Genomic DNA, 14,506 nt, shown 5'->3' on the forward strand with positions numbered 1-14,506 from the left:
ACCTAAAATAAAGCAGGCAACAAGCCTAAAAGAAACCACATAGCCTTCCAGAACAGTTCAGGGACAGATACAGCCCAAGCTCCCAGCTCCCCTTGCTACAGCACTGAGTATAAAATTTAATGGCTGCTCTTTCTCCTTTTATTTTAAAGAAATAACTTCCTGTCACACTGGTTAAAGAAATTTAAAATTGGCAGAAACTGAGGGTGTTAAGTGACATGATGGAAACTTGGAGCATGATGGGAAGAGGAGAAAGGAGTATTCTTCAGATTGCTGGCTCCCAAATTCAAATGTTTATCACTTGGTTGAGCTTTTAGAAATGTGCCAGGTTTTATCCCAGACCTATAGAATCAGAATCCCTGGGGAGAGGGTCTGGGTCTCTATATCTTGACATGTTTGTTCCCCTGAGGGATTCTGTTCTGATCCAGGTTTATACACTCCACATGGATTTGCTCCTGAATTTCCACCTCTGGTACTCTTCTTCAATGCCTGAACTTTTTTTACTTGCAAAATTTAATTTTAAATTGTCCTGATCCTTAGCACTGTGGGTAGGTGAGATTAAAAAAAAAACACTTATTAGGGTTTCTGTCATTTCTGTCATTTCTGTGCATGTATGGGGATTTTAGGGTTCCCTTTTGAACAGAAAGTTAGGAAGGCTCCGTTCTGCAAGAGGTTTAAGTCCCCAGAGATCTCAGTTCTAAGGAATTCGGTTGCCTAAGAAGTCTGTTGCCAAGTCCCTTGTGTCTAAGGCAGTCTGTAAAAGTTAGGGTTGCCAGGGTGACTGCAGCTGCTAGGAGACATGCCTTTGAATTTAAAATGTACTGAAGCACCCTTGCCAGCAGCTGGAAATACCTGTTGAAAGATGAGAGTTTCTTTTCTTATATAACATGAGATTGGAAATTTACTTTCTTCTGGCTTGGAAAGAGTCAGGGCTTTGTGGTTGTTGGGTCTAGAGGTGACGGTTGCTTTCCTATCTGTCCAAGGTAAAGAAAGAGGAATTTGGGGGTTGGGAAGATAGGTCAAAGGGCTAGAATTTATGTTTTGCATGCAAGAGGACAGGATTCCATCTTAACACTGCATGGTCCTGAACACTACCAAGAACAACTCAACAATTCAAGAGCACTGAACTTGGGGTAGCCCCTGAGTACTCACTCGAATCCCCTTCCCTCCAAAAAAAAAAATGAAAGAAAGAATGGAAGAAAGCAAAGCAAAGAAAAAAAATCAGATCTTCATGAAATGGGAACCCTTCCTTTCTCTTCCAAAGATCAAAGTAAAAAAAAAGAAACTAAGGTTGTTCATCTAGCAGCTGCACACCATGTCACTCTCATGCAGTGGGAGAGAAGCTGTTAGGTGAGGGTAGTCCTTCGTGGATGTCATCAGTGATCTGAACTCATCTCATAGCCTAACGTTGCAGACCTTATGTTCTCTCCTGGGAAGAATTTACTTTCATGAAGAGGGTTCTGAGGAGAGTCCTCACAGGCCCTTGGATTCCATTCAGTATCTCCTCATTGTGTGGCAGAGCAAGAAAAGAAGGGATGAGAGGATTTGTCCCCCTTGTATGACTGGAAATGCCACCATGATCATGGACTTTGGGTGTCAGGTGCAGGGAAATAGAGGTCAGTAAGACAGAGTTCAGAGGTGCATGGAGGGGGTTGTCTAGAAGCATATGGAGGATGGCAAGTAGTTGTGGTTTTATTTGTTATTTGCATTGTTGTGACAGATAATTGTGTGTTTGTGGGGAGGGAGGGATGAATACCATTTGCTAAGTCTGGGGCTCAATATGCCATACCATGATCCCTGCTGCTCAAGGGAGCTGGGAGCTGGGTGTGCACTGTGGCCTGGCTCAGGGAAGACTTCCAAAGATAGCGCAGAGCTGCTCATGCTGCCCCAAGATGGATGAGGCGCCTCGGGAGGGGGAGGCAATCTGGGGGGGAGCGAGTCTGGATGAGGGCATGGCTGATTCAGAGTCAGGCCACAGTCCTTATGTGAACTCTAAGAAGTTTCCCTTTCAGTATCCTTCATTAGAGCCTGGTGACAGGAGAACCTTAGCAATGCCTACAGTGGACCAGGTTTTGCTTGGGGTGTGTGGGGGGAATTCCTTTTTTTCAACCCTTTAACCACACTAGAAAACTAGAAATCACGTCTATCCTTGTTTTTATTTTATTTTTTATTTTAACTAAAAAGTTTTTTTTTAAATTGCATCACTGGGAGATACACAGTTACAAAGTTGTTCATGATTGGGTTTCAGTCATACGATGTTCCAACACCCGTCCCTTCACCAGTGTCCATTTCCCACCACCAATGTCCCCAGTTTTCCTCCCTCCACCCCCACTCTGCAGACACTTTTCTCTCTCTCTGTTTCTCTCTGTCTCTCTCTATCTCTCTTTCCTTTGAGCAATAGAGGTAATGAAAGGTTTGCAATAGAGGTAATGAAAGGTTATCATGCATATCCCTTATTTTTAATGAGACCTTATTTTTCAGAGAGGAAGAGGAAGAGAATGAGGGGGAGTGGGGGAGAGAGAGAATGAGAGACAGTGAGAGACCGTAAAAATAAAGTGAATGATAGAAAAAGAATGACAAAAAGAGAATAAGAGAGTGAAAAAAGAATAAAAGAAAGTGAGACAAAGTAAGTGAGAGAGAGAGTATGAATGTTGATTTAGACATAAACCCTACTGAGGTGAATCTTTAAGCTGGGGGTTGACAAACTTTCTCTAAAGAATCAGATAGTACATTGCAGCACTTTTCTATCACTGTACTATTGTACTTACATTATAATAGCCAGAATCTGGAAAAAACCTGAGTGCCCAAGAACAGATGACTGGTTAAAGAAACTTTGGTACATCTACACAACGGAGTACTATGTAGCTGTTAGAAAGGATGAAGTCATGACATTTACATACAAGTGGTACTACATGGAAAGTATCATGCTAAGTGAAATGAGTCAGAAAGAGAGGGACAGAAATAGAAAGACTGCATTCATCTGGGGAACATAAAGAAACAAAATAGGAGACTAACACCCAAGAATAGCCTAGATAAGTACCAGGAAGTTTACTCCATGGCTTAGAGGCCAGCCACACATGCTAGGGGAAAGGTAGCTCAGATAGAGAAGGGAATTCCAAATAAAGAGTTTTGGGAGGATCCTTCCAGGATGGGAGAAGCATGCTGAAAGTTGACCATAGACCGAACATGATTGCCACTCAATGCCTCTTCTGCAAACCACAGCACCCAAAAGGAGAGAGAGAACAAAAGGGAATGCCCTGTCACAGAGGCAGCGTGGGATGTGGGGATGGGGGGTGGGAGGGATACTGGGATCAGTGATGGTGGAAAATGGGCACTGGTGGAGGTATGGGTATTTGATCATTGTATAATTGAAACCCAAGAACAAAAATTTGTAAGCCTACAACTGTACCTCATAGTGTTTCACTAATAAAAATTAAAAAAAATTAAAGTTAAGAAAAAAAGAATCAGATAGTAAATGTTTTAGGTTCTGCTGGTCAGGCTGCCTTTGTCTCAGTTTTGTCCTTATTCTGGTGATATACCCACAGGTGATGCCTGTAAATGAACAGAAATGTATGTAATCCACTACAGCTTTATTTAGGGTTGCTACAACTCAAATTTCACTTGCTTCACATTTAATGAATTATTTTTTCTGTGTAAATTTTTCTTAACAATTTAAAGGTGAGGAAAGAATTACCAGCCTGTGTAGAGTACACAAACAGGATTTGGTCCATGAGCTGTGTTTGGCTAACCCTTCTGTTCTCCTGAGATGGAATGTACTCTGTATCAATGAGGTAACTTTGGCGATTATCTTTGTATAATGTGAGAATTCATCCATTTACTAATTCAAATCAAAGGTCTGCTATGTGCTAGGGATGGTTCCTTGTAGTGGAGATTCATATATGGAAGGGTCAAAGTGTCTGCTCCCCAGATAGCTTGCACTCTCCTAGCCAAGGTGGAAAGATTCAGGGCCTTGGAGGCAGAGATTTGAGTTCTGGTCTCAGTCTTTGCTTCTTTGGACTCGTCACAGTCTTGGGACCTGGGCTTATTTGTAGGGTTGAGCTGAAGTGCCCAGGTCCTCTGGTGATCAGCCACCAGGGAGCTGCCTGGCATGCTTAGAACTAACATCATAGGAGAGCTTCAGTGCTCTGAATTTGCAACTAGGAAGTCTAGCCAAAAAATAAAAATGAATAAAATAGCATAAAACCCAAGACCTTTTGGCTCCGTGTACTCTGGCAAAGCATCCCAGTGGGATTCTGGGATGGTTTTCAAGAGCCGTAGCTTCTCATGGACTTTCCCATGGCTTATTCCAAGACAATCACTGTTCTATACATGTTTCCTTACAACAGCAACTACCCTCGTGGCCAAGCTGAAGGTCAGTGATCATGTGTGTTCTAGACACAACTCTCATCCCCAGCTCTCATCTATTTGGGGGCATGTGATTGAGAAACTCTGGGAATTCCTCTTCTGAAACTCGGAAGTTCCTTCCGTGATGTGGGGGAGCAGAAAGGGTTATGTTCAGCAAAAGAGGACTGAACAATGAAGAGGAGATTGTCCACAGGTGGTGAACCCTCACTATTCACAGTATTTGCTCCACATTCAAATCTTATATTGTGATATGGAGTGCTGGTGGGGAGCTGAGCCCAGGAAGAGGATCTCAGGAAGATAAGGGCTGTGGTGTGGTCCTTGACAGAGTGGCAGGGTGGGAACTTACATGGCACCATTAGGAATCCAGGTTACAATCTCTTTGTTGCCTCCTGACACCCAAACTGTCCTAATCACCAATAAGCTATAGGACCTTGACGTCCGCAAGTTTCTTGTTCAGACAAAGAGTGACTTCATAACACAATCACACAATTTCAAAAGTTTTAATTTGCTGTTGTTAGAGTCTAATGTTTGAAACACCCCGCCTTCTTCCTTGCCTAACACCCCTTCTTTTCTAAACCCATTCTTTCTCTTTCTTGCTTCCCAGCTTTTTCTACCCTGGTCTGGCTTAGTATTTCCCCAGAATTTATCTGAGAGTCATCCCAGGACAGGTTTCCAGAAATCCATGGCAGAGGATGTAGAAATGTGGAGAAAGGAGAGGAATATGACCCTTACTTAACTTGCTGGGCTTTTATTAGATCCTCCTCTCTGCCTAGTCATATTATTTATTTATTTATTTATTTATTGGTTTTCTTTCTCTCAGAGAGCCCGGCAAGCTACTAAGAGTATTCAGCCAGCACAACAGAGACTGGCAAGCTTCCCGTGGTGTATTCGATATGCCAAAAACAGTGACAATAATGGGTCTCATTCCCCTGACTCTGAAAGAGCCCCCAGTACACCATTGGGCTATGCTAGCACGAGACAGGGACAAATGGAGACGTTACTGGCACCTGCTTGAGCAAATTGATGAGCAACTGGATGACAAGTGATACAAGTGATTTATTTTTGAGGCCGTACCTGGTGGTGCTTGGGGTATAAACCCACAGTTTTGTGCTTAGGGGTTGATCTTAACAGTGCTTTGGAGAGCATGTGGTGCCAGAGATTGACCTGGTGTCAGTCACATGCAAGACATGCACTTTAAGCCATCTCTGTCTACAGATTTCCTTAATTTTTTCAAAAAATTATATTTATTCCCTTTCCTTAGTTGTTATTGATGTGGTTGTGATGACCAGGATTTGCATTTGGTGCTGCACATCGGTCACATTTTTAGCAGACACATAGGGGTTACTTTCATGACTCGTGTATGTTAACATATTCACTTGACCAGCAATTATTTATTAAATACTGAACATCATATACCATGCTGAGACTAGCAGACTGGGTAAACTGGACTCAAATATTAATTCTGGATGGTTCTTTCCTCCTCTTCATTTAGGGGCTGGAGATATTTTGGATCAAGATGGAATAGGGACTTAGAGAGACAGTAAGCAAAGTGTAGAACCAATCTAGGTGACATGGGGCTTCCTTCTAAATAAGCGGCAGAAAGTGTTGTTTCTGTACATTTGCTTAGTTAACATTTAATTATTTAATTTATTTTATTAAAGACCTGTGATTTACAAAGTTATTGATAGTTGAGTTTTAGGTATATATTTCAGCAACAATCTCACCACCAGTGTCACACTCAGTTAACTTTAAATGTACACTATGTCTAATCTCTATCTCCTTCATGGAAGGGAGCAGGCCCAATAATTATTATTTGTATAATTATGAACAACCTGAAAATTGTTGACTTTTTTTCCTTTTTTGTGTCACAGCCGGTGATGCTCAGGGGGTTCTCCTGGCTCTACACTCAGAAATTACTCCTGGTGTTTCTCAGGGACCTTTTGGGATGCCGGGGATGAAACCCAGATTGGCCGCATGTAAGGCAAACACTCTACCTGCTATGCTATCCCTCTGGCCCCTGTTGATCATTTCGAAGAAAAATAAATTGAAGCTCAGGATGTTACTTACTTGACTAAAGGTAAGTCCAGAGGAGGAAGAGCTGGAGAAGAACTTGAGTCTTATGATTTCTCATCAACTGGCACACAAATATTACCACCCAATTTTCCTCTCTGCTCTACAGTTTCCTGAACGACAGTTAATCAAAAAGGACTGAGAAGAAATGCCAAACCATCTCTGTATTACACTTCATGGCTGCTAGAAGGTAGAAAGAGGCAGGAACTCAGAAACCACCGGGGCAGTTTCAAAGACAACATAGAGATGATTGGCAGCAAGAAGGGAAGTGAGGGTATTGCTATAATTTACCAAGAAAGAGGTAAAACACAGGTCAATTTAGGGAGAGGAGACCTTGACAGTAACACACAATGTAAAATTTTCTATATTGTTTGGAGATCAAAACTGATGTCATGTAAAGGAAAGGGATAGATAAATCAATGTGATTTAGGTCAATGATTATCATGGGGGCTGGAGCCATAACACAGTGGTAGGGCATTTGCCTTGCACGCAGCCAACATGGCCGACCCGAGTTCGATTCCTCCACCCTTCTCGGAGAGCCCCGAGCTACAGAGAGTATCTCGCCCGCACTGCAGAGCCTGGCAAACTACCCGTGATGTATTCATATGCCAAACACAGTAACAACAGAGTTTCCAATGGAGATGTTACTGGGCCCGCTCGAGCAAATCGATGAACAACGGGAGGACAGTGACAGTGACAGTGACAGTGATTATCATGGAAGCTATAAATCCTGCCTGGGATCAAATGGATCGGGATCTGCTGATCCACAGTACTGAAATATGTAATTTCCCCCATTGACTTCCTGCTTCTCCTCTCTATCAAACCCATTCCTTTCTCAGTGGGAACTAGAAAAGGCAGACATGTGAACTGTTTCTAGAATTCTGTCTAAGCAGATAACTTTCTACTTAGGAAGAATTAGTAAAAGAGAAGTATAAAACATCAGACTCTCTTGATGGCCTTTTGAATGACCTTTCTCAGGCCTTGGAGGATTGTTGTGTCACGAAGAGTTCTAGAACTGACTAGATTACCAACATACCTATGAAGTTATCAGTGTTTTTAAAATCCAATGTTCTATCAACTGATTAGTGAATTTGCAACCTGTTACATCAGCTACGTTGAGAAAATATAAATGAGCATATTTTCAAGACATTTTAACCAGCTCTGAATCCCTGGGATCAAAACTGTCATTTTTCATATTTTTGCCTGGTAAATTGTGGGACTTCAGGAAATTTATCCTCCCTCTATCATCAGCCTCTCAGCAGCTCTCTGTGTGAGGGTTAAGATGATAACTTATCCACTTATTTATTGAGTATATACTGTCTAGAGGATATGGAGGTAAAGTGGTGGTCAAAGTTTCTACAATACCTTTGAATCCCTGTTTAGTGAAAGGATAAAATAAACTTTTCAGAACAGAATAACTAAATAATGAGAAATACTGGGGAAGGAGCAAAATATATGGGAAAAAATGTAATGACATTGAGAGTAGAGTGAAACCAGGATGTTCAATTGGAAAGGAAGGCTGTGAGGTGGGGGTGGACTCTCTCTTTTTTTCATTTTTTTTTTCTTTTTGGGTCATACCTGGCAATGCACATGATGTGCATTCCTGGCTTTGCATTAAGGAATTACTCCTGGCGGTGCTCGGGGGAACCATATGGGATGCTGGGAATTGAACCCGGCTTGGAGGCTTGCAAGGAAAAAGCCCTACCCGCTGTACTATTGCTCCAGCCTTGGGGATGGACTCTCAAGTATGACAGTGATCAACGTGGGGGTCAGGAGGGTAAGGGTGGAGGATAACGTATTCCAGAGAAAGACAATGCTTGTTAAGGTTACCTATTACATAACAAATGACCCCAGAACTTAGTGGTTTGAAATAGCTATTGTCTCTCAGAGCTCTGTGGATTGATTGAACTTTGATGGGTGTCAGTTCTCACTATGGATGTCTCTTGCAATTGCAATCAGATAGCTGTCAGGGCAGGAGTTATCGGAAAGCTCCATTCTACTAGACATCTGAGATGGTGTCCTCATTTATAAATTTTCTACTTGGGCTAGGATGGCTGGAACAGCTTGAGGTTGATTATTTAAGGTTCTTCGGGTGATTTTTTTTTCACAATGCAAACATGAACTTCTTAAAATAGCATGGAGACTTCAGGATAATTGGACTTCTTACATCTAGGCCGACTTTTCCCATCATAAACAAAAAGAAGTCTTAATCATGTTAAAGATGGTCTAATGTCTAATGTAGTCATTTCTACAGTCTTCTCTTGATCAAACTAGTCATAATCCAATCTGCATTCTATAAAATGAAGGATTAAGCCAGAGCTTAGTAGATTCAAGAGAGAGAAAATTGATGGTGGTCACGGAGAGATAAGTCAAATCTTTGAGGTAAAAATAATATATAGGTTATTGGTGATTCAGAGAGATAGTCAATTATTGGACGATAGTGAGGGTTGTGTAGATGAAGCAGGAGAGATAGGCAGAGTTGGGTCCTTATAGCTAAACCACAGTAGCAAATATAGATATTTTTTCAAGTGCCTTAATGGTAGTGCTTTCGAAGGACTGTAGCAGTGTAGCACTGCCCTCCCATTGTTCATTGATTTGCTCGAGCATGCCCAGTAATGTCTCCATTGTGAGACTTTGTTGTTACTGTGTTTGGCATATCGAATACATCACAGGTAGTTTGCTAGGCTTTGCCGTGCAGTGGGGGGTTAAATACTCTCGGTAGTTTGCTGGGCTGTCTGATAGGGGTGGAGCAATCAAACTTGGGTTGGCCGGGTTGGCCGCATGCAAGGCAAATGCCCTACCCGCTGTGCTAATCGCTCCAGCCCCTTTCGAAGGACATTATGATAATAATAATTTTTACTTTTTTCATTAGAACCACCTATCCCTACTTTATTCCAGTAGGTTACTATTTAAAAGTTTGTGCTACTTCACACCACAGAGACTGGCCCATATCCACAAGAACAAAAGCAACCGGTGCTGGCGCGGATGTGATGAGAAAGAGACACTCCTTCACTGTTGGTGGGAATGCTGACTGGTTCAGCCCTTTTGGAAAATAGTATGGATGATTCTCAAAAAATTAGAAATTGAGCTCCCATTTGACCCAGCAATACCACTCCTGGGAATATATCCCAGAGAGGCAAAAAAGTATAGCCGAAGTGACATCTGCAATTGTCTGTTTATTGCAGCACTCTTTACAATAGCCAGAATCTAGAAAAAACCTGAGTGTCCGAGAACAGATGACTGATTAAAGAAACTTTGGTACATTTACACAATGGAGTACTATGTAGCTGTTAGAAAAGACGAAGTCTTGAAATTTACATATAAGTGGTACTACATGGAAAGTATCATGTTAAGCGAAATGACTCAGAAAGAAAGGGATAGACATAGAAAGAGTGCATTCATCTGGGGAACATAAAGTAACAAAATAGGAAACTAACACCCAAGAATGGCAGAGATTAGTACCAGGAATTTTACTCAATGACCTGGAGGCCAACCACACATGTTAGGGGAAAAGGGAGCTCAGAAAGAGAAGGGAACACCAAATAAAGGGTTTTGGGAGGATCCTCCCAGGATGGGAGAAGCATGCTGAAAGTAGACTATCGACCAAACATGATTGCCACTCAATGCCTCTTTTGCAAACCACAGCACTCAAAAGGATAGAGAGGGAAATGCCCTGCCACAGAGGCAAGGTGGGATGGGGACTGGGAGCTGGGAGGGATACTGGGATCCGTGGTGGTGGGAAATGCGCACTGGTGGAGGGATGGGTGTTTGATCATTGTATAATTAAAACCCAAGCACAAAAATGTGTAAGCCTGCAACTGTACCTCATGATGTCTCACTATTAAAAATAAATAAATAAATAAATTAAAAAAAAAGTTAGTGCTATACAGTGGCATAATTATTAATATACTAGTGATGTGTTCCTGTGGATCTTAAATTACGGGAGAATCACTTGCCGGTAACTTGGACTCTTTCCTCCTGAGCCATCCGTGATTTCTGGCCTGGTGCAAGGGTCCTCCACCAAATTATGCACCTAAACTCACAGTTTGACTCAATTTGCAACGTTTTACTTTTTTTTTTCCCACTGAGAATTTCATCTCTCTACCTCAATACCTAGTCATACAATCTGCTTTGCTAATAATTGTCTCCTAAGACCATCTGTAAAATCCTACCCTTTCTTTAAAACTAACTTCCAAAGTCATATCTTCAAACTGTGACCCCTTTGCTCAGGAAAACCTTGATCTCTTTTGTTGGAAGGTGAAATCACACACTTCCTAACTTGTACTCTCATGAGTTCATGTCCAGTTACTCGAAATCTTCAAAAATAGAAATCATGACTTTCTTGCTTTTGTCCCATAGCCCTATGCCTTGCACACACAGTCATTCAGTTGATGCCTGTCAAATTAAATAGGAGTTTCTCTGGGTTATTATACCCTAGTTGTCTCTTCTTGTCCTTTGACAGATTTCTGCCTACGGCACCCAGCAACCCATAGTCCATGGTCCAAGGCTCCTGGCAGGCCTTTTCTACAGGGATCATAGAGTTGCTATTCCCAGCGAGCCAGGCCTGCAGAGGTCTGACCCAGCTCCCAAGGAGATGGAGAGCTCCTGATTCTTCAGACTCCTCTATTCGAGCTGCCTTGAACTGTTTTCCTTGGCAGGAAGAAGCCCTTACCACTTCATCTTCCATTTATAGGCATATATGAATCTTTGTTATTCTTTTCACAAAATGACAGTGTTCTTAGCCGAGAAAAGGAAGAAGAAAGAATTCTGGGCCATGTAAAGCAAAGAGGACATTGGACAGAAAACCTCCAGGGATGCCTGCAATGTTTCTGCCAATATTAGAGATTGAGGGCAAACTTCTGGTCACAACTGTTCTCTCATTTATGCCTCAGGCTGGATCTTTTGCTCCTTAGACTTTATTGATAAATTATTATGGGTGAAATGAAGGTCAAGTCATGGATAAGAAATGTAGCAAAGATTCTTGCCATATAGTCAAGAAAATGGGCATAGTTCTTGGCTTAATCTATGTCTAAATGGTCCTCGAGTTCTTCTGACACTAAGGTTGTCAGCTCTGCATTTTCTGGGTTTGTCCATAGATCAAGCTACAACCGAATGCAAACAAGTTTAATAATAACTAATAATAGTTAATGCATTATATGCGGTGCTCTCTCTAAGCCAACCACTATTTTAAGCATTTTACCTCTAAATAATCATATGAAGTATTACTATTATTGTTCCCATTTTGTAGTGAGGTAACTGAAGTATACAGAGATTAAATTACTTCACCTAAGGATGCATGAATGGTCAATGACGCAGCTAGGGTGTGAATCCACAAAGACTGGCTTCAGGTGTTCTGGCTTCAACAATTTCATAATGCTGCTTTAATTGTGCATAAAATTAAGGTGTTTAAGTAACCTAACAATTTCAGTTCATCTTTGTTACATACCGAAGTGCACTGGAAGCAATAGTGTGCCAGAGGATTGTAGGAAAAATCCCAGAAAAAGTTTGAACCAGCTCTTAGCACAGATTGTTCAATTTGATTCAAATTTTGACTTTCCTCTGGAATTATAATGTTCAGTCTAGTATTTTGGACCCATTTTAAAGAGTCAGTTTGCTAAGACCTTTTATGATGTATCCAAGAGCATCCCTCTTCTCTTGGTTCAAACTCAAGTAACATTATTATTGTTATTTGTGAGTTTTTTGGCTGCACCTAGCAGTGCTCAGGGCTTACTCCTAAGTATGTACTCAGGATAACATCTTGCAGGTTCAGAAGACTCTGTAAGATGCTGGGGATTGAACCCAGGTCAGCCATGTGCAAGGCGAGCACCCTACCTGTTGTACTATCTCTCTAGCCTCACCAATTATTATTTTGTTTATTTTTTTTAATTCATCAAACATTGGTCCTCTCTGTTGAATATGTGAAGTCCCTCATGGTTATGAGGATAAATTGGGGAAAAAAAGAAAATAAATAAATACAATTTCTGCCTTCAAGATTCAGGATTGTGAGTGCATGATTGCACATACAAGTAAATCTGAAAAGCCAGTATATCTGTCTACATTCTTTTTTGGGTAATTATTCAGTCCTCATGATGTGATAAATATAAATGCAATATTCAGCTTCATATTTAATATGAATGTCATTAGTTCCTTGAAATCTAGGATGCACATTAATAAGTAGGCTTTCCTAAGAAAGTCCACTAGGGAATATATTCCCTTGCAGACTAGTAGATCTTAAACTCCAAGACAGCTAGATAAGGGAGGTATACCAGATCATGGCTTTGCATATTCCATTGAATTAAGTTATTATGTAGACCGTTTAGGGCTGCCATATAAAGCACCATCAGCTTTGTTGTTTAATATAATATGATCTTTTTACATCTTACTCTATCTGTTGACTTCAGTAATCTAAAATCAAGTTGTCTACAAGATTAATTCACAAATCACAAATCACAAATCATCCTGTTATTCGTCGATTGCCTCGAGCAGGCCCCAGTAACGTCTCCTTCATCCTAGCCCTGAGATTATATTCAAGGCTCTTTAGGAGAATGAGACCCATCATTGTTACTGGTATTTGGCATATTGGGTACACCACGGGGAGTTTGCCAGACTCTGCCGTGAGGGCAGGCTACATTTGGTAGCATGCCAGTTTGTCCAAAGTAGGAATAAGATAATGAGATGTTATCTTCTCTTCTCTTGCCACAAGACTAATTACTTCCAAATAAATCAAGTTCTATGAGTTTCTGGTGGTTGTTAAAAATCCCTGGTGCTTTTTAGTTTATAGATGTGCACTCCATTCTCTGTTTTATCTTCAAATGGCTCTTTGTCTTAATGATAACTAAAGTAGGCATTGGGTTTAAGGTGTGCCATATGTTCAGTATGATATGAATTTCATCAAATTTGATGTGCAAAGAGTTCTTTTCAAATAGGCTCATTTATAGGTTTTGGCATTAGGATGGGATCTTTTTGGAGACCACTGTTCAAATCACTATACAGATATACTTTGTTTTTTCAATTCAGTGTTCCAATTAACTTAAAATGTCAGTTTCGTAGTATTATCATAGGAAATAACACAAAGATTTGTCCCTAGATTGTATGAACTACATTTATGTTCATGTACATAGAAAAGTAAGAAATTTTTAGTTTTTGTCTAATAAAGTATTTAAAAGTATGTTTTTTTTCCTGTACATGAAGCAAGTAATATACTTTCTCAGTCAAGGCCCAGAATCCAACTTTAAACCAATGAACAACAATATACTTATATGGATACCAATAAGGAGGGCTGAGTTTCTTAGATACTAACAACAATGAAAATCTATGGAACATTCCTTCTACATTTTAGTAAGGAAGATAGTGAGTTTGAAAACTGCTCAATGCCTTCTCAAGAATAATAAAGAAGTCAGCATGAAGATGAAGTTAGGTTAGAGAGAAAGAGTCTATGTTCTTAGTTAAAAAGACAGCATATGTTTTGTTTTTGTAATTTTAAATGAACTAATAAAAAGTTAAGATATTTGAGTCAGATTTTATTTTATATTAGTCAAAAGAGAGAGCATGTAGGTGCAATGCCACATTGGTACACATACTTCTGAACGATAATGAATTACTTAACCTCTTTGGCTGCACTCATGGGTGTAGATAGGGTAAAAAAAAACTGATAAAATGTATTTTATAAAAGTCTATTCTTTTTTCTGTGTTTAATTTTCTTCTTCAAGGAAACAAACATGTCAGCACCTGTTGACTATTACATAGGATTGTATGGACAAATGTTCTCAAAAGAATAGAAAAAAATCATCTAGAGGTCAAGAATCTATATTTAGGGACTGGAGCAATAGCACAGCAGGTAAGGCATTTGCCTTGCATGCAGCCAACCCGGGTTCGATTCCCAATGTCCCATATGGTCCCGTGAGTACCACCAGGGGTGACTCCTGAGTGCAGAGCCAGGAGTAACCCCTGGGCATTGCCGGGTGTGACCTAAAAATAATTTAAAAGAAGAATCTGTATTTATTTGTTTATTGTTTGTTTATGCTCTCCTAAATGGTGCTGAGGGAACCTGAGGTTTACAAGAGTCTGTGTTTAA

This window comes from Sorex fumeus, unplaced genomic scaffold (assembly GCF_029834395.1).
Source record: "Sorex fumeus unplaced genomic scaffold, SorFum_2.1 ptg000014l, whole genome shotgun sequence".
Classification (NCBI taxonomy): Eukaryota; Metazoa; Chordata; class Mammalia; order Eulipotyphla; family Soricidae; genus Sorex; species Sorex fumeus.